The sequence below is a fragment of the Gossypium arboreum genome, chromosome 7 (genome assembly GCF_025698485.1).
Source record: "Gossypium arboreum isolate Shixiya-1 chromosome 7, ASM2569848v2, whole genome shotgun sequence".
In the NCBI taxonomy this organism is placed as follows: domain Eukaryota; kingdom Viridiplantae; phylum Streptophyta; class Magnoliopsida; order Malvales; family Malvaceae; genus Gossypium; species Gossypium arboreum.
In genome coordinates this window covers 16,530,765-16,553,243 of record NC_069076.1, presented here as the reverse complement: position 1 = coordinate 16,553,243, position 22,479 = coordinate 16,530,765, and the positions used below count along the sequence as shown (strand labels likewise).

The 22,479-nt window shown below is 34.5% G+C and overlaps 1 non-coding gene across 1 annotated transcript; it reads right to left on the bottom strand.

Moving 5' to 3' along the window:
* Window positions 1–9,222: 9,222 nt before the first annotated feature.
* Window positions 9,223–9,329, bottom strand: LOC128295920 (small nucleolar RNA R71). Its single transcript, XR_008286469.1, has one exon. It is a non-coding gene; the product is annotated as a small nucleolar RNA R71 (small nucleolar RNA).
* Between the last annotated feature and the right edge of the window lie 13,150 nt (window positions 9,330–22,479).

Here is a 22,479-nt window from a genome sequence, read left to right as displayed (position 1 = left end):
TCACGTAGCCGAGTTCTTGGAGTACCCTGAAATACTTCTTACTCATCGGCTAGCCGTAAATTTCGATCTTGAGGAGTTATTTGTAGGCCAGAGATTCAAAAGTAAGAAAGAGTGCATATTTGCTATTAAGTGGTATAACATGAATATATTAATGGAATACAAAGTCGCAGTGTCTAAACTGACATTCTATATTGGGGAGTGTTGAAAGTCAGCGGAAGGCTGCAATTGGCGAGTACAAGCTGCATTTATTCAAAATTCGTAGATGTGGGAGATACGAAAATTTGTTGGGCCCCACACATGCACATCAACACGTATGACAGAAGATCATCGAAAACTTAATTCCAAAACTATCTGTACGTGTTTCATACCAATGGTGAAGGAAATGCAGACCATTAAAGTTTCGGTACTGATTGCTAAAATATAGGCAGGATTCTAGTATCGAGTATCATACCGAAAGGCGTGGATAACTAAACAGATGGTAATGAAGCAATTGTATGGGGATTTCGATGCGTCATATAATGAGCTACATGGATGGATAACCACTATGCGAGAGTACGTACCGGAGACTGTCATTGAGTTACAGACACGACCTTATTACAGCCCGGATGACCAACTACAACCGGGAAAAAGAATTTTCCATCAGATGTTCTGGACGTTTGATCCATTTGTGCGTGCATTTCCCCATTGCAAGCCGTTTATGCAAGTGGATCGGACCTAGCTATATGAAAAATATACACAGGTCCTATTGATAAACCGTAATTTATACATATTTTTACCCCATGCTTAACGCATTTATGGATGGTTTCTCCTTAGATTTGGTGAATTCGATGCTTCTAATCTTTTAATTTTATTTTTTTTTACTTAGGAGAGCATAGGAGAGTAAAAGAGCGAGAAACGGTCCGAAAACGGAGAAAATAGACCCACATGGGAAAACAACATGGCCTGGACTTTCTCACACAGGCGCATCACACTGCTATGTCAATTTGGTAGGATTGAAGCACGACTTACACGGGTGGATCACATGTCCGTGCCCATTTAACAGCCTTGACCACGGCCTTCAGTAATCGCACATGGGCGTGTCCCTGCCAAACCCAAGTTTAGTCCAATTTGGAAAAGGCCAATTTTGAGGGCTCTTAATGTAACGCCCCGTACCCGAGACCATTTCCGGAGTCGAACACGAGGTGTTAACGGACTTAATTCATTACTTAAACAGCTCATACAATTCATTTTAAAATTTCTAGACAAGCTAACTAGCTGCATCACAATTGCTTTAAAAATCATATCTCGAGTTTCGAAACTCAAAATCCAATTCCGTAAATTTTTCCTGAAACTAGACTCATATATCTATCTACTAATTTTTTTCTAGAATTTTTGGTCTGGCCAATTAGTACAGTTTATTAGTTAAAGTCTCCCCTATTTTAGGGTTCGACTACTCTGACCTCTGTGTATTACGAATCAGATATCTCGCTGTACAGAGCTTCAATGACTATGTCGTTTGTCTCTAATAAAACTAGACTTAATAAGTAATCTTTACATATAAATCATGACTTCTAATTATCTTTATAAAATTTATAGTGAATTTCTAAAATCAGAATAGGGGATCCAAAAATTGCTCTGGCCTTATTTCACAAAAATTTAAACATCTCATAAAATATAGCTCATATACCTGTTTTGCTTCTTCCATATGAAAATAGACTCATCAAGCTTCGATTCCATAACTTATTCATTATTTAAATCCATTTTTACTATTTTTAGTGATTTTTCAAATTCACGTCACTACTGCTATCTGAATCTATTTTATGGTAAATTTTACCTATTTCATGGTTTCCATGGATTAGCTAGCAATTTGACATACATAACACCAAATATGATCATGATTAGCTATTCCAATGGCTAATCATTACCAAGCATTTCCATACCACTCAATAACCATATCATAAGACCATATATACAAAATGATTATAATGCTATACATGCCATACTCAGAATATACATGCCATTATGCTAAGATGGTATACGGATAGTGTGAGCGAGCCTCCGACCGTTCCCGATTTCCGAGCTGGCTTGTCAAAACTACAAGGAATGTAAAGGAGGAAGTAAGCATAAATGCTTAGTAAGCTCACATGCAAATAGCAAGTAACACAACTATATAAGCAAACATAAAACATCATTTGCATAATCATCACCGAGACATTCATATCACATTTTCATTTATCATCTTACCATATTGTTGTTATATTGAGTTTTCAACCCGAGGGTTAAGTACATACCTGTTCAAAGTATCCATTTCACAACACTTACCAATATGTCACTTTCATCTTGAGTATTCCTCCATTTGAGTAGAACTTTACCCGTTGAACACATCGGAATATAATTCGGATACATGGAAAGTTTGCACATAAGTGCCACATATGTAGCCAAGCTACTATGTAACCCGCCCATAAGCGAACTCGGACTCAACTCAACGAGCTCGGGCGTTCGCATCCATGCGTGAACTCGGACTCAACTCAACGAGTTCGGATGCCTAGTTACATCTCACGAACTCGGACTCAACTCAACGAGTTCGGACATTTGCATTCATAAGTGAACTCGGACTCAAGTTAACGAGTTTGGATGCCCAAATATCCTAGTGACATGTCACTTGTATCCTAATCTATTCCTAAGGTTCAAACGGGATTTTCCTCGAACACATCTCCATGCCATCTTCCGTAAAATACCGAAACCAATACTCGGTAGCACTTTATATTTAACAAATAATTCACATAATTTGCATTTTATTCAAAATAACCACAAAGCATATATTTCATGATAAAATCAGCATATCATATAATTAACATCAATAACTTAAAAATAACAATTATACTACATTATTTACACATGAACTTACCTCGTATGCTAAAATGGCTACTTTTACCATTTCGTCCACAACTTGGTATTTTCCCATTTTAGCCCGAATTTTAGTTTTCCTTGCTCTATCATTTAAAATATAGTCTAATTAGGACTCACATTATTCAAATTGACCCAAACTCATATTTTGGCAAAATTACGCTTTTGCCCTAAACTTTCACATATTTACACTTTTGCCCCAAAGCTCGTAAATTAAACTTCATCCTATTTTCTTATGTTTTATGACATGCTGATCATTTTTCCTTCTATGGTAACATCAAATTCTCACTCTAACATGTACTTATGACTATTAGGTATTTTTACCGATTAAGCCCTTATGCTCGTTTTTCGCTTAAAACCGAGTAGTACAAGTTGTCTAACATAATTTAAAACCTCATATTATATCATAAAACACCAAAATACACAAATTTCACCTATGGGTATTTTTCCAAATATGAACCCTAGGTTGAATTATTGCTAGCATAAGCTTAATCGAGCTAGGGACTCCAAAACGTAAAAATCATTAAAAACGAGGCTAGAACGGACTTACAATTGAGCTTGGAAGCTTGAAAACCCTAGCCATGGTTTCCCTTGCTATATTCAGCCATGGGGTTGAAGATGAGCAAAATTGGCTTTAATTTTGTATTTTAATTCATTTTACCCTAAATGACCAAAATGCCCTTGCTACTAAACTTTCCAAAAATTCCATCCATGTCCAATTTTGTCCATAGACTTAGAAATTGGTAAAATTTCTATTTAAGACCTCCTAATTAATATTTCAAAACAATTTCATACTAGAAACTTCTAGAATGCAAGTTTTGTAAATTATTCGATTTAGTCCCTAATTTCAATTTAAGTACTTTATGCATAAAATTTCTTCACAAAATTTTCACACAATCATGCAATCATATCATAGACCTTAAAATAATCATAAAATAATTATTTCTATCTCAGATTTTGTGGTCACGAAACCACTATTCTGACTAGGCCCAAAATCAGGATATTACACTTAGGCATTCCAAAGCCTATTTAAAACACTTGAGGAGGCACTTAGGAAGGGGGACGCAGAGTAGGAAGTAAGGAATTACTCAAGGAAAGCCGATTTATCCATCTCAAGAGCCGGATTCATCATCAAGACTGAAGATCTCCCTTCAAGTTCCTTCAGGAGTTTTGGGGTTTCTTATGTTTTGTTATCTTTATGCTTTTGAGATGTTTTCTTTCATAAGTATGAACTAAACCCCTAAATACCTAAGGGAAATGAAACCTAAGATAGATCTTGTTATTATTATCTGAATTGTATGACAAATATTTGACTTGTTCTTAATTATGAGTTTTTAATTCTTATTTTGATATTCCAAGATATTGATTCAAGTTAAGCTCTTATTCAGAGGAGCAATAGACCCTGTCTAAGAGTAAATTTGTCATAATTAAGGGGAGTTGATTGCGCGCCTAGAGATAGGGTGACAAGATTTTTCCGGATTAGGGTGAAACCTAATAAGGGAATCCATAGATCGAGTTAATGCAATTCTAGGGTGTTAATTAAAAAGAGATTTCAATTATTCAACCTAAAGTTAGACATTATTAGTCTTGAGAGAGATAATAATATAACTTAGAGATTTCTACGGATCAAGTCAAATGAATAAATCGTCTGATTCAGAGTCAAATAACAAGTGAGGTCTAGGTGGATTTGTCCTTAGGTATTGTCTCAAACAATCGAATTTTCCCAAAAGTATTTTCCCAAGTTTTTCTTTCTGTGCATTCTTTGTTGGTAATTAGTTTAGACAACCAAACCTCTTAAATTTTGGGCTAGATAATAAAAAGGAAGTAAATACTAGTACTCGTAGTTCTTTTGGGTTCGACAATCCGATCTTGCTGAACTATACTACTATTCGATAGGTATATTTACCTTAATCGTGATAATAAGTTAGTCTTAAGAACGTTTGATTTATAAATCTTTAAAACCTGTTACGAATATCACGCATCAAGTTTTTGGCGCTGTTGTCGGGGAACTAGGATATTAGGAAAACTAGATTTTTATTACTTTAGCCACTTTACTTTTATTACAATTTAAATTTTTATTTTTGTAGTTAACCCATTTTGCCTGGGCCTGTTTAAATTATTTACAGAAAATAAATAAATTGAAATAAAAAACCAAATAAAGTCCACAAATTATAGGTCCAAAGTTTATTTATAATTCAGCCCAAATATTAAACACAAATTTGATCTATGTACAAAATTTCGGGCCTAAATTAAATCTAAATCCATTTGCAAAATTTTGGGCCCTAAATTTGAGACTAAAAATAACCCAGAAAAAGGCCAAATCTAAAACTAACCCTAGCCAAAACCCCAGTTGACTGACCAGCGCCGTAGCAGTAGCCCTCCCTCTTGGCCATTTGAGGTAAACCCATAAAGCCCAGGCCAGAAGTTTCTGGAATACACGAGAATAGCAGCAGAACGGGGCTCCCACGAGTGGTTCCCACGCACGGCCTCCACGGCCTTTTCCCCGTACAGCTTTGCGTCCGTAGAACCTGCAAAGGAATATACGAGAAGAAAAGCAAGCTAACAGAATATAGCAAAATGACAACGAGAAAATGTAATTTTATTTTCTTTATTTCTTTATAAATTCAGGCTATAAAAAGCCTCACTTGTACCCCATGTATTTTTACAAACGCAAGCACGCACGCATATTGAATACCAAAGAGTAGAAAAAAAATTGCCAAAAGGTGATTTCCCAAACATATATTTTTTTTTGTTTCTTTTGATTAGCTTGTAATTTCTGTATAGAAATGCGAAGAGAAGATACCTGAATCGATGTCGATGAAAGCCTAAACCTCATATACGGATACAGGCGAGGGTCGAACAATGTTGAATTCGGGTTCATTTTTTTAAATTTCGTTCTGTTTTTTCAAAAAAAAGAATAATATTGGTTCAAAAGTTTTGTAAAAAAAAAGAAAAAGAAAAAGTAGCTTACTGCATTTTCATGGGCGTGAAATGGATCTGGTCACTGTGGTATACCGTCGATTACCAAACGAAATGGTGGATCCGGCGGATTCTAAGAACCCTAGCAATTTTAATTTTAGGGTTGTGGTTTTTTGTTTGAAAGGTTGGCAGCATTTGGGGAAAAGAATGAAAAAAAAGGTTTTAAATCCATTGTTTAAAAAACGGCGCCGTTTCAAGCTTTGAGGATCCACGCGTCGACCCGCTTGGATACTCGGATCGGCGCCTTTTCCCTTTAAATGGTCGATTTGCGCGTTAGGTCCTTCCCCTCGCGCGAGCCTACAATTGTGTCCTATTTGCTTACTTTGTTTTTTTTTTTAAATTTGACTCTGTAATTTGTGCGTTGTTTTATTTTGGTATGCGGTTCAGTGCAGCATTTTGGGCTTGGGGTATTTCCAATTCCAGTCCTCGCACATTTGTGCGCATGGCACATTGATCCTATTTTACAATTATTTTATTTGTAGATTGTTCCACTTATTTCAATTTTGTTTTAATTAAGTTTTTATCCTCATTTTTTTTAATGCACATACATTTTCTTTTACATGCTTGATTGTTGGTTGTAATATTTCAAGTTACTTGATAATTGAATTTTGTTTTAAAAACATTATTATAATATTTTCTTTTTTCATTCTATTATTTTAATAATTGATGTAATATTTGTAATAAAATTCATTTTAGTTTATGTATGCTATTAATTTTATGATATTTTATAATTTCTCTTGAATTTATCCGTATATTTTGACGTTTATATCCTGTTTTTAGAAATTCATCTATTTTATGTGTCATATAAATCATTAAGCATATATTTAGTATTTATATTTAATCTACATACATTATTAAAGCCACGTTGTTTTTATACATATAATTTTTTAGTAAATTTGTATCTAATGTTTTTAGTTTCATTAAATGTATAGTTTATGATAAAATTAAGTTAATTTGATAATTCATATTTTAATTCAATGTTATTTAGACATACAATTATTTCTAAGATTTCTTCACATGTACATTGCCCATATTAAATTATTTTTACTATAGTCCACATTATTAGTTTCATATTATTTTATGTAAATATTTTTATGTATACTTTCCTTTAACATTATTTATGCGTATGATGCGTCCCTTTTATGAAAATTGTACAATTAACTTATTGTATATAGTTTCATATTCTATCATCCTTATGTATGTATTATTTACATGTACCATCAATCCAAATCAATTTGTTACATGTAAAATTATGTTATATATCATTTGTTTCAAAATTCCTTCTTAGATATAGTTTTATAAATATACATCACTAAATTTATGTATTTTATAAATGTAGTTTTTTACCTTTTGTGTATATGATTATATTTTTAAATTTGTTACATGTATAATTTATATATTTATTTAATTTTTCATACATTATTAATTTCATGCTATAGTTATTCCCAAATCTATTTATATATATGTTTTATGAATTTATTATATACATTATATCTTATTATGTGTTTTATTATTCTTTTATGTTTTATATATTATTTAAGCTATCATGCATATTGTCAATTTTAAATAAATTTGTGTTTAAAATATTTTGCATATTATTTGATTTAAATGTTTTATTTCAATAATTATATTACTAGTTTTTATGTACATCAATCTACTCATATAGTACGTATATTATGTGTTCATTAATTGTAATTATTATAAAATTGCCTTATACTACAGCTTTTGCTAATTTCCGCTTTATTTTGTACATGTTTTGTGGGTTGTTTTACATTTATTGTTGTGATATATTATTTAGTCATTGTTTTATCAATTGTTCTCCATGCATGATTAAGAATTTGGTTACATTTTACTTAGAATCGTCGTACATAATTGTTGGATTCATTAAATTATGGCTTGTTGTATCATATTATTTCCTGTTCATTAATCCTTTTCTATGTAAATATTTCGATACAATACATTAAGTGTTCTACCTTTTTTAAACCAAATAAACGTGTTTTGAGCGAATTTTCAATTTTCCTTATTATTCAAAAATTCTGAAATAAGGTAATATCTAATATTTGGGAATTCGAGAAATCGTGCTCAATCGTGCTGGGTATGATTTTTCGATGAACTAAATATTTGGATAACCTTTTATAATTTTAGTGAACGAGTAATCAATCATATTTTTAAAGGTATAAAGGATCGTATCCAATTGTGCTGGATATGATGCTGCATATCTTTGAGACGAGGGAATTTTGACAGTTAACTTAAACTATTTACACATTTTGAAGAATCATGCTTTGAAAGATCTTTTTTTTCCCTTAAAAATCTTTGATATAAGGATAGCATCGAGTCAATATGGTACAAATTTTTTGGGCGTAATGAGGGTGTTCACCTTTCCTCATGCGTAACCGACTCCCGAACCCATATGATTTTTTGATTTTATGTGAACCAAAATTATTCTCAATGGAACAAAACATTTTAGTAGGTAGCCCAATCACACCTAAACCAAGAGATTGGTGGTGACTCCACATTTTTGTTTCCAAAAGTCGATCCCCATTGTTTTCAAAATAAAAAAAGGTTTCGACAATTTTCTTTTCTAATTTTTCTCTTATTTCCTTTTGACAGGTTTTACTAGTTTATGACGAGAAGAAACCCGTCAGGACCAATACTTTTTATGGTGAGATCGACCGCACAGTTTGCAAAAACCAGAGAGAAATAAGACGAATCCTAAGATACACAGAGGACGAGTGAGAGGACAATACTTCAACCACAACCGAGGAGATGGCTGAAAACCAAGAAAATCTGCTACTTCCTGCGATTGCTGCTGATCCAGTAAATCAGAATCCTGCTCCACGCACTATGTATGATTATGCTAAACCTAATTTAACTGGAATTGAGTCAAGTATAGTTAGACCTACTATTGCTGCAAATAATTTTGAACTGAAACCTAACACAATTCAAATGATACAACAGTTTGCTGATCCAGTAAATCAGAATCCTGCTCCATGCACTATGTATGATTATGCTAAACCTAATTTAACTGGAATTGCGTCAAGTATAGTTAGACCTACTATTGCTGCAAATAATTTTGAACTGAAACCTAACACAATTCAAATGATACAACAGTTTGTTCAGTTTGATGGTTTGCAAGACGAGGATCCCAACGCTCACTTGGCAAATTTCTTAGAATTTTGCGATACCTTTAAAATTAATGGCGTTTCTGATGACGCCATTTGCCTTCGGTTGTTTCCCTTTTCATTAAGAAAAAAGGCTAAACAATGGTTGAACTTGTTACCACAAGGGTCAATCACTACTTGGGAACAAATGACCGAAAAGTTTTTATTAAAATATTTTTCGCCGGCTAAAAAAGCCAAATTATGTAATGACATCTCTTCTTTTGTGCAGATGGATTTAGAAACACTCTATGATGCATGGGAGAGATACAAGGACCTTTTGAGAAGGTGCCCTCACCATGGGTTACCGCTTTGGCTACAGGTTCAAACGTTTCATAATGGCCTGAATACTTCGACTCGGCAGATGATTGATGCAGCCGTTGGAGGAACTATCACTAATAAGACACCTAAGGTGGTTTACAAATTTATGGAGGAGATGTCACTAAATAACTATCAGTGGCAAGTCATGAGGACAAAGCCAACAAAAATAGTTGGCGTTTATAACCTCGATACTGTCACCATGCTTTCTAATCAGGTAGAACTTTTAAATAAGAAAATTAATGGGTTCCTTAGTTCTTCACAGGTTCAGCAAGTAATGTAATGAGAAGCATGTAACATCTCGAAATAAGGCCTAAATGGAATAGTGGTTGTGAAACCAGAAATTTGAGATAGAAAAGTTTATTTTGATTAATTTTTATGATTTACCAAGTGATTAGATGCATGTGTTAGAGTATTGATAAGAAATTTTATAGATTGCATGTTTAATTTGCCTATTAGGGCTTATTTGCAAAAGTTGCAAAATATGTGTTCTAATTCATAAGTACTTGATTGAAATGGGGGTTTAAAGAGGAGGTCCTTAAATGGAATTAGACCATTATATTTTTTTTGGACAAAGGCATGAATAGGACAAAATTTTAAAGAAAGGCCTTAAGGGCATTTTAGTCATTTGGTAATTAAAAGAAATAAAAAGGGAAAATAAAGCCAAAATTGACTCATCTTTTTCATGGAGGCCGAAATTAGCATGAGGGAAGCCATGGATAGGGTTTTCAAGCTTTCCAAGCTCAATAGTAAGTTCGTTCTAGCCCCGTTTTTCAAGTTCTTTACGATTTTAGAATCCCGATAACTTGATTAAGCTTATTCTAGCAATAATTTAAGCTAGGGTTCATATTTGGAAAGATACCCATGGGTGAAATATGTTTATTTTGATGTTTTATGATAGAATATGAAGGCTGAAATTATGTTAAATAACTTTTGCTAAGCGGTTTTAAGCAAAAATGAGTAAAACGGCTTAATCGGTAAAAGTTGTTATTGTTCATAACTATGTGTTAGAGTGAGAATTTGATGTTGCCATAGAAGGGAAAAATGATCAGCATGTCATAAAACATAAGAATAAGGGATGAATTTTAATTCCCGAGCCTAGGGGCAAAAGTGTAAATATGAAAAAGTTTAGGGGCAAAATTGTAATTTTTCCAAAGTTTGAGTTAAGGATTGTTTTGAATATTAAATTAATTAAACAAGTAAAATATGATGTTTTAGATCCTGAAAAATGAGATTTGAATCTAGAATGGTAGAAAAATTGAAAATTGGGAAAGTTGGTAAAATGGCTGTTTTAGTATCGAGGTAAGTTCATATGTATAATAAGCATTAATTTATGCATGTTTCAATGTAAAATTGATAAATTTAATATGATTGCCGAGGTGTTGAAAGTAAGTATAATTATGATGATTTAAATGTTCAATATTAATTCAACATGGAAATGAGAAAGTATGTAAGTTTGTATGTAAATAATACATTATCTTTATTATGTTTTTGTATTTCAGCATATTTTATGTATTGTAGCTGATTTTTGAATCATAATTGACTACTGAAGTATGGAATCAAGTATTAAAAGAGAGAAATCCTAGTTGAACCTTCGAAAGATTGGATGATCTGAGATGGTATGTGACTAGGTCACATGTATGGTCTTGAGTGCACATCATGTGTACAAGAGAGCTATGAGACATTATGATGTAGCTAGGTCGCATGGGTAATACTATGTGTACACCATGTAGACAAGAGAGCTACAGGATATATGTAGCTAGGTCGCATGCGTGGTTCCAGGTGAAGGACACCATGTAGACAAGAGAGCTACGAGATAAACTGGCTAGGTCACATGGGTGGTACTAAGTGTTCACCATGTGTACAAGAGAGCCAAAATTATGTGTACAATCGATCTAGGTCACATGAGTGGTGATAAGTGAAGGCCACTATGTGTACAAGAGAGCTTCAATTTTAAAAGTGGGCTATGTGCGATACCATCGCGTATCTGTTATTATTCTGAAGCGTTCAACTGGAAAATTGATTAAATGAAATTGTGTATGACTTTGTGATGGTAAGTGTAAGTATATACATGTGTAACTTGTGAGCAATATGCTCGATATGTGATTGGAAATTGGAAAGATTGTTATGGGAAAGTGATGAATACAATTGAAGTGTGAAAGATCAAAATTGACAATAAAACTGTTCTAGATAGTTGCAGTGATGTGAATCTAAAAATTTACCAAAAATGGTAAAAATTTAATCAAAGATTGAATGAGATATCAAATTATAGCTTAATGAGTCTATTTTCATATAACAGAAACAGAGCAAGCAAAGGAATTCTATATTATGAGATATTTAAGTTTTTGAGAGACTGGTTCAGAATGACTACATGATCCCCTATTCTGACTTGGAAAAATCATTAAAAATTGTAAAAAAATAATTAGGGGATATAATTTATATTATTGAAATCCTTAATGAGTCTATTTTTAAATGAAATAAACTAAAACATCCTTTGAATTCTGTACAAGGAGAAAATTGATTCGTATTGAAGAGTGGTCAGAATAGTTGAGCAGTGAAACAGGGGTAACTTCAATGAATAAACTGTACTAAATTGCTAGACAAAAAATTTTGAAAATTTTATGGTAAGAATATATGTGAATCTAGTTTCAAGGAAAATTAACATTTTGTAATTTTGAGTTCTATAGCTCCAGAAATAAATAATTTAGTTTCTGGTACTCTACTAGACAGCTTATTTTGAACCTGTTTATGATTGTAATAGTGAAAGTATGTGTGTTTGCGATGGTAATATTCCGGTAACATATTGTGACTTTGTTTAAAGTATGATAATTTATTTTTTATTAATATTTACATACTTACTTACTAAGCTATAATGCTTTACTCCCTTCCTTTCCTTTTTCCTATATTGTCGCAGATGTTAGCTCGAGTTGGAGGTAGCCGGAGGCTAAATCACACTATCGAACTATTGATCGATATATCAAGGTTTTAAAGTATTTTAAGTCTTTGGCATGTATGGAGACTCATTTAATTGTTATTAAGTTGCTAGGAATTGGCTTAAAATACTGACCTATGTTATTTGAATGTCTCTATTGTATAAAGTCATCTAATGTAGATAGTCTTGATTATGTTATTAATTAAATGATGCAATTTATGAATGTGCATGCTTGCCTATGTGTGTGGTTGAATTAAAGTATGATATGGGCATTGTAAGCTCTTTTTAAGGGACAATTTGAATGTGTTTTAAAAAGTTTTAAATTAGAGTGAAATTATGAATCGATTTTTATACGATGATTAGTGATTAAGTCCGGTAATGCCTCGTACCCTGTTCCGACGTCGAACACGGGTAAGGGGTGTTACAAAGAAAGTGGAGGCGGATCAAGCAGTTCAGAATACCCACCTTATGGCAACAACATGGAGAATGAATAGTTAAATTACATGGGTAACAATCCTCGATCTCAAAACAATCCTTATAACAATACTTACAATGCAGGTTGGAGGAACCACCCTAATTTTTCATGGGGAGGCCAAGGGAATCAGAGACCACCACCTCTAGGCTTCCAACAACCACCCTACCAAAAAGAGAAAAAATCGAACCTTGATTAGATGCTAACAAAATTCATCTCAGTTTCAGAAACTCGTTTTCAGAATACCTAGACAGCACTCAAAAATCAACAAACATCAATCAAGGGGCTCGAAACTCAGATTGGATAGCTCGCCAAGTTGATTTCTGGACGACCACAAGGTAGCCTACCAAGCAATACTGAATCTAACCCAAGGAAGTAACGCAGCGCGATTGCCATTCAAGATGAGGAAGGGCTAGTTGCAGAACCAAGGCCAAAAATGGTGGTAAGCATAGGTAAGGATGAGGTCGGCCACAATGAGCCAAAGCCAGTGATTACAGAATACAAACCTCGCATGCCATACCCCAATGTGACAAGGAAATACCACTTAGATAAAAAATTTGGTAAATTCCTTAAACTTCTAAAGAAACTACATATTAACTTACCATTTATTGAAGCCTTTTTGCAGATGCCAAACGCAGTCAAGTTTTTAAAAGAGCTTCTGGCAAATAAACGGAAGTTAGATGAAGCATCGCATGTGGAGCTGAATGCTGTCTGTTCAGCCATTCTACATAATAAGCTGCCTAACAAGCTAAAAGATCCAGGGAGTTTTACAATTTCTTATTTAATTTGTAGTTTAGATTTTACTAATGCGTTGGTTGATTTAGCGGCTAGTATCAATGTTATGCCTTACAAATTATTTAAGCAACTAGGTCTGGGGAAACCCAAACAAACTAGGATGAGCATTCAATTAGTAGATAAAACTATCAGATTTCCTAAGGGTATTATTAAGGATGTACTCGTTAAAATCGATAAATTTATGTTCCTAATTGATTTCGTTGTTCTAGACATAGAGGAGGATAACAACGTCCCCTTAATTTTAGGAAGGCCCTTTTTAGAAACTGCCAGAACAATTATTGATGTTGGCATAGGTGAACTCACACTTCGTGTGGGAGATGAAACAATCACCCTTCAAGCCCGTAATTCAAATAACACATCAAAAATCGAAGGTGACTGTACAAATCATTTGGCTAAAACTAACCATATAGTGCAACGTGCTTTGCAGAAAACAGGTTCGAAGAACATACATAAGCCAAGCAACATCAAAGAACCCATCCATGAAGAACGAAGTTTACAAATCGAGGAGCCAGATGAATGGCTGACACATAAATCGAAAAAACACGATAAACCAAAACCATGCCATGGGGAGCTTAATTCCTCCAAAAATCAACTTAAAGTTGGAGACAAAGTACTACAAGATGCAGCAGATCCTTGAATCACCACTTCTGAACCAAATGGAGAAACCCTTCTTACGGTAATTAGTATTTTTCCATATGGTACGGTCAAGGTAAATCACTCTAAATTTGGCACGTTTAAGGTAAATGGTACTCGTCTTAAACCTTATGTTGATAAAATTGATAGCAGGGATGAGGAGTGTAAACTCCTCGATTCACCATGATCATACACCAGAGAGGTAAGTCAAGCTTAGACTATAAATAAGCGCTTCTCGGGAGGCAACCCCAGCACTAACAGTATTAAATTCTTTAAATTTTAGTTTTTAACATCTAATGTACTAACCGAATCATGATATACCGACTCTCTAAATCCCACACGGCCAGGCACACGGGCGTGCCTTAGGCCATACGAAAATAGGGCAAATATTTTTCCAACATAGGAAGCGATAAGTCGCCACGGCCGTACAACATGGCCGTGGGCAAACCTGCCAAACAATACGGGTGTTCGACTCGCCCGTGCCTCGAAACCGTGGGCGAACCTGTCGAATTAGCATGGGCGTGTCTGTGGGCTAACCTGTCAAGTTAACATGGGCATGGACCTATGTACACGGACGTGGGAGAAGCGAACAAAGCAAGACATGGCCGTGTGCACTTACACGCTCGAGCAACACAGGCGTGTCCCACGGCCGTGTGCCTCAAAATCTATAAAAACCCCTCACTATTCATCATCTCCCTCCCCAAAAATCCCTAAACCTAGCCGCTGTAACTCCACACGCCCTACCCCCCCACCCGTGTGCCACCTACAACACCGATTCCGACGCCCAAGCTCCTTCCTTTTACATTTGTTTACTCTTTTCTCTCTATCTTCTTTAAATATTTTGTTTATTCCATGATTTCTCTACTTTATTTGCCCATTTTAAATGAATTCCCATAGTTAGAACAATAGAATACTTTTGCTTGTATATAAGAATTTTGTCATTTTAGTACTCCATTATGCTCTACCTTTTCATTTTTCCTAGTTTCATGAAATTTATGCTTCCTATATACATTCATTCATATTCCTGTTACATTTTTCCAATAATACTATAACTTGATACATTTAGTAGTTTTGTTTACTTCATCCACTACGTAAGTCTCATGAAATCTTCATATTTAGTTTTGTGCCTCTGTGTTATTTTTGGGATGTATTGGTTAAGTTTTGATTTTTCAACGCAGTACAATATCTTCATCACGTGGTAAGAAGACTGTTGTTCCCGCCTCAAAGAAGAGAAAAGGAACAGCATTATCTTCGGGTATTATCTTGAAAAACTGACACCCATTCCTCCAGTTCCAACCAGGAAATCAGGAGAAACTTTTTCAGATACTTCAGGCCCGACCTTTAGGTGTGGGCCGCTGTATTGACTGGACAGCACTTGAACAAGTTCAGTTGGCTGACGACGTCTGAGCTCTCCTGACAACAGATCCATGTGAACTCTTCTTTGCGATCATCGTGCCGACATAATTGAGCTTACACTTGAACTTTGCTCGACCTTCCATGTTCAAGATGTCATGACTAACTTTGATGACCCTAGAACGGTCCAGTTCCATCTCGCTGGTTTAGTCCGCCAATTAAGTGTACCCAAGTTTGGTATCGCTTTGGGCTTTTATACGGAGCAGTTTATGGAAGACAATGAGCTCAACACCCTCCATTGCCATATCCACTACTCCCCTTCGAAGTGTTGGGATGTTTTGGTCCCCGACTCGACTTCCTACGATCCCAGCCGCTTTAAGACATTAGCTCTCACTCTCCCCGTGAGGTAACTATATGCCATCTTGGCACACACTTTGACAGGCTGACTTTCTATGGAGTATGGCAAATAGGCAAATAGAGCACTGGCGTCGTCAACACTCACAACGCCTACTTTCTATAGAGTATGGCAAATAGGCACATCTTTGACCTCGCCTACTTCATTGCCCTTGCCATTTGCCACCAGATGGAGCGGTATCAGAGGGGTTCATCTCCATTGACCCTTACGTAACTCGGTTCGCTCAACATTTCGGGCTCTCCAACACAGCGGCCCAATCATCCTCTCTCACTCTCATCGGCCAGATGTCTCCATAGGGCATCTTGAGCATGTTACATATGAGGATGATCGAGAAGTGTCGAGGAACCTACCTTCCTCAGTACCGCCTCACCCAGTCCACCGAGGAGGAGGGCCTAGAGGATATTCTTGATGATGTCCCTCCACGTCACGAGGATCCATCAACTCAGCTACCACTCTCTCTCGGCTAGTTTATGCGATGGCTTCATACACTGACATCTCTAAGCGCTTTACTCGATTCGAGCAGCAGTTTTTTCGGTGCTTCGATAACATTGATGCTACTCTTTAGCAAATTTTTTAGCACTTTCACATCTCATCGCCACCCCCACCTCGCGAACCATCTGGCGATGAAGATGTTTAAAAACTTTTATTTATTATTTTATGTTGTTCCTTTTATTTTCATTTAAGACTACTTTTAATTTTTCTTTCACCTTATTTTTATTAGGTTTTATAATTATTATTTTACAATTTTTAATTTTGGCTAATTCATTATGAATACCTATTCTTCCTTATATATTTCCTAAAAGAGCTCCAAAGCTCACTATTACTCAGGAACTTGAAACTCCACTGGGAAAGGTTCTCCATGACTGCCATGCTCTACTCGAACACGACCATAGCCAAATTGAGAGATAATATTCTTTTGGCACAGCATTTGTGGAACCCAACCTCTACCACCACCAAAGCATCGTCCTTCACCCTCATCATTGCTTTGGCCGATTATTCTCCGTAACCCCAATTCAAGGAGTTCATTCATCATTCAGGAAGTTTCACTTCTCTCCATATCTTATGATTATAAATCTATCTTTTTCAATATATCTATCTTTGTACATTGAGGGCAATGTACATCTTACATGTAGGGGGATCTTTTATATCATCATTAGAAATCCCTGAATTATGTCTTATTCTCACGTAAATCACTCATATCACTATTAGAATGAATTGTAGCTAACTTATGATTTTTGTTGATATGTCTTGAATTAAAACATATACATTTATGCATTAATTGTTTAAACTTTAAGAATTTAGGGAATCAAGCATGATAAGTTGATTTTTAAAGAATTAAAAACTTTTAGGTTGTTTCCCTAAGTTTAGGTATTATCTTAAGTTGGAATTCACAATTTTAAACATCAAAAAGCCATAATTTTTATGAGATTTTGAGCCTTTAGAGCATCTATCATTTTTTTCATGCTCACTTTTATTGTTGCTTTGAGTGCGTCAGTATTGAATTGTTATTCTAGAACTTGCTTGATTATGCATACCAAGACCACACCATTTGATTTGATATGTCAAAATGATAAAAGCACTTAGGTTTACCTTACTCACTCCAAAAAAAGCCTACGTTCATAATTAACCCTTAGTGAACCCCTTTGAGCCTAATAAGCCATTAATTGATTTACTCTCAATATTAACCCATAAACCATTATTGTTGAAATCCCTTAATTTGATCCCTATTTTTGTCGAGATTCAATTTGAGCTAATTGCTTAGATATGTTTTGCTCTTCTAGGTAGCTAACTTGTTCTTAAAAAAAATATTCATACTTACATATTAGTAGTAATTCGGTAGCATTGAGCCGCAGTATCTAAATTCCATCTTCTGAGAAGAAGCTCACTGGTACTGAATTGATGTTTAATTACTTTTTCTAGTTAGGAATTTTTTCAACTCAATCTCGATCTAACCTTTTCTTTCAGCTTGTGACCACACCCCCTAACCAAAGCCACGTTACAACCCTTTAAAGACCTTTTGATTGATGTTCATCTCAATATATAGTGGTGGAGATTTGATTTTCATGCAAGCCTATGGTAATGACTTTTCATTATTGACTATTGAGTGCTTCATGTATTTTGATTGTGAGTTGAGGGTTTTACTTGAGGAAAAAAAATGCTTAAGTGTGGGGGTATTTGATAAACCGTAATTTTTATATATTTTTACCCCATGCTTAACACATTTATGGATGGTTTCTCCTTAGATTTGGTGAATTCAATGCTCCTAACCCATTAATTTCATGTTTTATACTTAAAAGAGCATAAGAGAGTAAAAAGAGTGAGAAACGGGCCAAAAATAGAGAAAATTGACCCACATGGGAAATAAACACGGCCTGGGCTTCCTCACATGGGCGTGTTACACGGCTGTGTCAATTTGGCAGGATCGAAGCATGACTTACACGGGTGGATCACATGCTCGTGCCCATTTAACAGCCTTGATCATGGCCTTTAGTAATCGCACATGGGCGTGTCCCTGCCGAACCTAAGTTTAGTCCAATTCGGAAAAGGCCAATTTTGAGGGCTCTTAGGCAATCCAAAGCCTATTTAAACACTTGAGGAGGCACTTAGGAAGGGGGATGCAGGGTAGGAAGCAAGGAATTACTCAAGGAAAGCCGATTGATCCATCTCAAGAGCCAGATTCATCATCAAGACTGGTGATCTCCTTTCAAGTTCCTTCAAGAGTTTTGGGTTTTCTTATGTTTTGTTATCTTTATGCTTTTAAGATGTTTTCTTTCATAAGTATGAACTAAACCCCTAAATACCTAAGGGGAATGAAACCTAAGACAGATCTTGTTATTATTATCTAAATTGTATGATAAATATTTGACTTGTTCTTAATTATGTGTTCTCAATTCTTGTTTTGATATTCCAGGATATTGATTCAAGTTAAGCTCTTATTCAGAGGAGGAATAGAGCCTGTCTAAGAGTAAATTTGTAATAATTAAGCGGAGTTGATTGCGTGCCTAGAGATAGGGTGACAAGATTTTTTCGGATTAGGGTGAAACCTAATAAGGGAATCCATAGATCCAGTTAATGCAATTCTAGAGTGTTAATTAGAAAGAGATTTCAATTATTCAACCTAGGGTTAGGCGTTATTAGTCTCGAGAGAGATAATAATATAACTTAGGAATTTCTACGGATCAAGTCAAATGAATAAATCGTCTGATTCAGAGTCAAATAACAAGTGAAGTCTAGGTGGATTTGTTCTTATGTATTGTTTTAAACAATCGAATTTTCCCAAAAGTATTTTCCCAAGTTTTTCTTTTTGTGTATTCTTAGTTAGTAATTAGTTTAGACAACCAAACCTCTTAAATATTAGGTTAGATAATAAAAAGGAAGTAAATACTAGTACTCGTAGTTCCTTTGGGTTCGACAATTCGGTCTTGCTGAACTATCTACTATTTGATAGGTACACTTGCCTTAATCGTGATAATAAGTTAGTCTCAAGAACGTTTCATTTATAAATCTTTAAAACCTGTTACGAATATCACGCATCACCTACTTCTTGCGATTGCTCAAGATGGCAACAAGAACATGCTCCCGATAGCATTTTCCATCGTAGATAAGAAGAAAATGGAATCGTGGGAATTCTTTTTTACCAACCTGCGAAGGTATAATATTAGCAACGATAATATTTGCATCATCTCCGATAGAGGGAAATGATTAATTACTGCCATTAGCCATTCCGATGTGCCATGGAGATCCATTTACTGCATCCAACACATCGCAGCGAACTTTTATCAAGATTATAAGAATGTAGACTAGCAAAAACAAGTTGTGAAAATGGGTAAAAGATAACCTTATCTTTTCAATATAAGTTTTAATATTTTAATGCAATATCGTAACTTATCTTTTCTTAATACATATACAGTACACGAGCTAGAGCCACATATTTTTTGCCAAAGAATGACTCGACTTGAGAGTGACATGAAGGGTCAAACAAACACATTTTTCCGACAGTGGTTGGGTACCATGGAGCCGTGGCAATGGGGTTAAAATTTTGATGAGGGATTTCGTTATGGTTAAATGACCATAAACTTGGTAGAGGGGATCAATACTGTGTTGTTGAAAACACAACATCTTCCTATTTCATCTGTTTTCTCGGCTACATTCTACAGGTTAACTACCTTGATGTTGAGAATGGGTCAGCAACAAGTCAACCAGATAGAGGCAGGACATGTGTTTGCCGAAGATGTCAGGGATGCAATGGCTGCAAACCGTCAGATAGTGAGGTCGATGAATGTAGAAATATATTCACGATGTCTTGAAACATTTCGAGTTACAGAGATTTTAATAGCCTTTTTTTTAGTCAAATCAAAATAATGGTTTCGGGACCATAAATCTAAAGTAAAAAAAATTATTTTATTATTATTTTAATATTTACAATATGATAGTATGCTTGTGTGAAAATTTCGTTAAGAAATTTTATCGTTTGATTGTTTAATTCGATAAAAAGAACTAAATCGCGTAAAGCGCAAAAGTGATGTTCTAACAGTTAAAGGTACCTAATAGCTATGGAATATTAAAGTAAAGGTCCTTATGTGTTAATTATGTCATTTTTATTGTTAGTGGACATTTATGGACATATATTAAGTAATTTTAGTGTTTTATAACAAAGGATAATAAGGTAATTTGGTAAATTAAATAATTAAAATAAAGAAAACAACTTTGTCATCTTGTAATTTATCCTTTTCCATTGAAAATAAGAAAGAAAAACACCCATGGGAGCTTTCTAGGGTTCGGCCACTTCATGGTTTAATTGTAAGTTCATTTTTGTCTCTTTTTAATGATTTCTATATTTTTAAGATCATTGCAGCTTAATCTAGCTAGCTAGCCCATGAACTAATTTGTAAAATTTTCAAAGGTTTAGGGTTTTTCCATTGATGAATTTGTATTTTTTGATGATTGATGATAGAAAATGCATGGTTGTTGATAGATAAACAACATCTGTAAATTGATTTTTAGTGAAAATACAAATTAGGGATTAAATTGTGAAATGTGGAAACTTTGTGGTTAAAATGTGAAATAAATGAAAAATATGTGCTGCTAAGGACCTAATTGAAATTTGGCTAACATGGGTTTTGGTTGAATTGCATAATTTGTGATTTTATGAAATAAGGATTAAATTGTAAAAATGTTGAAATGTTAGGGAAAAAAATGTAAAATTACCTAAATAAGTGTTTTGGATTAAATTGAATAAAGTGGTAATTAAATAAACTAAATTTGATATTATATAGATTAAGGAAAGTGAAACATGGATTGTGATTGGGGAAAGAACAAAGTTTTGGATTAATTGACTTGTTTCACCGTTTTTACATCCGAGGTAAGTTTGTATGATTAATAACCTTAATGTTATATGTGTTTATATGCTTAATATTATAATTGTGATATTACGACACTGCAGAACCTATCGACAAAGCATTGACACAGTGAGAATCCCGGTTGGACCTTAAGAATAGATAGGATACTAGTGACTTGTCATTAGGGGTTACTGTGATTATGTGATTCAGGTGTTGGTCCTGTAGGTCCCTCTTGGTGGTGAATATCTTGGCATGTGTTGCGGTTACTTGATAGCTTGTGTGAGCAAAGACCGTAGTAGCTACGTATTGACCGATGACTTGTGTGAGCGAGCTGTTGATAGCTCGAGAGTGAACATATATGTGATATGAGATTGAGATAGCTTTGGCTATGTATGTGGCACTTCGGTGCGAGATTCCCAGTATCTGATATTATTTCGAATGGTTCAACGGGAATAGATAATGGTACATGGATGTAAGCAATGATACGAATTAGTTTAGGTACTCGTGATAAGTTTGGCAAGTAAGTGATAATTGATAAGTTCATATGAAAAGTAAGTGAAAGTTGATAAATTTATACATGATACATAGAATTATGGCAATGTACAAATTGTTGAATTGAATGTATTGCTTATATTTACTTATGTTATTTAAATTGTGAATAAATTGGCAAATTATACTTATTAATCATATGAGCTTACTAAGCTATAAAGATTACTTTGTTTATTTTACTGTGTTTATAGTGATTTCAAAGCTAGCTCAGATTCGGGGATCGTCGAAGACTTCATCACATTATCAAGCTATCATTTTGGTACTTTTGAACCTATGTTTTTGAATATATGGCATGTATAGGAACTTTGGTCATTTTGGTATATGTGTTGGTAATGGATTTAGTCATTTGAGTTGGCTAGTAAATGTTAAGTATTTGGGTGTTGTATATATGACCATGTGAGTTGGCTTATTTTGGTTGAATTGGTTGTGTATACATATACAAATGGCCTTACTCATGTGTTGATATTTTTCTAACAAATGCTTATGATAAATGATTGATAATTGAATAGTTATATATTGGTGAATTTAGGCAAAAGTAGTACTTATATAGAAGTATTTATATTGATGACTATGAATATAAATTTGGTATGAAATTTTCTGACTTATCTTGACTTATGTGTGTATTATGGTTGATGGTATAGAACTAGTAT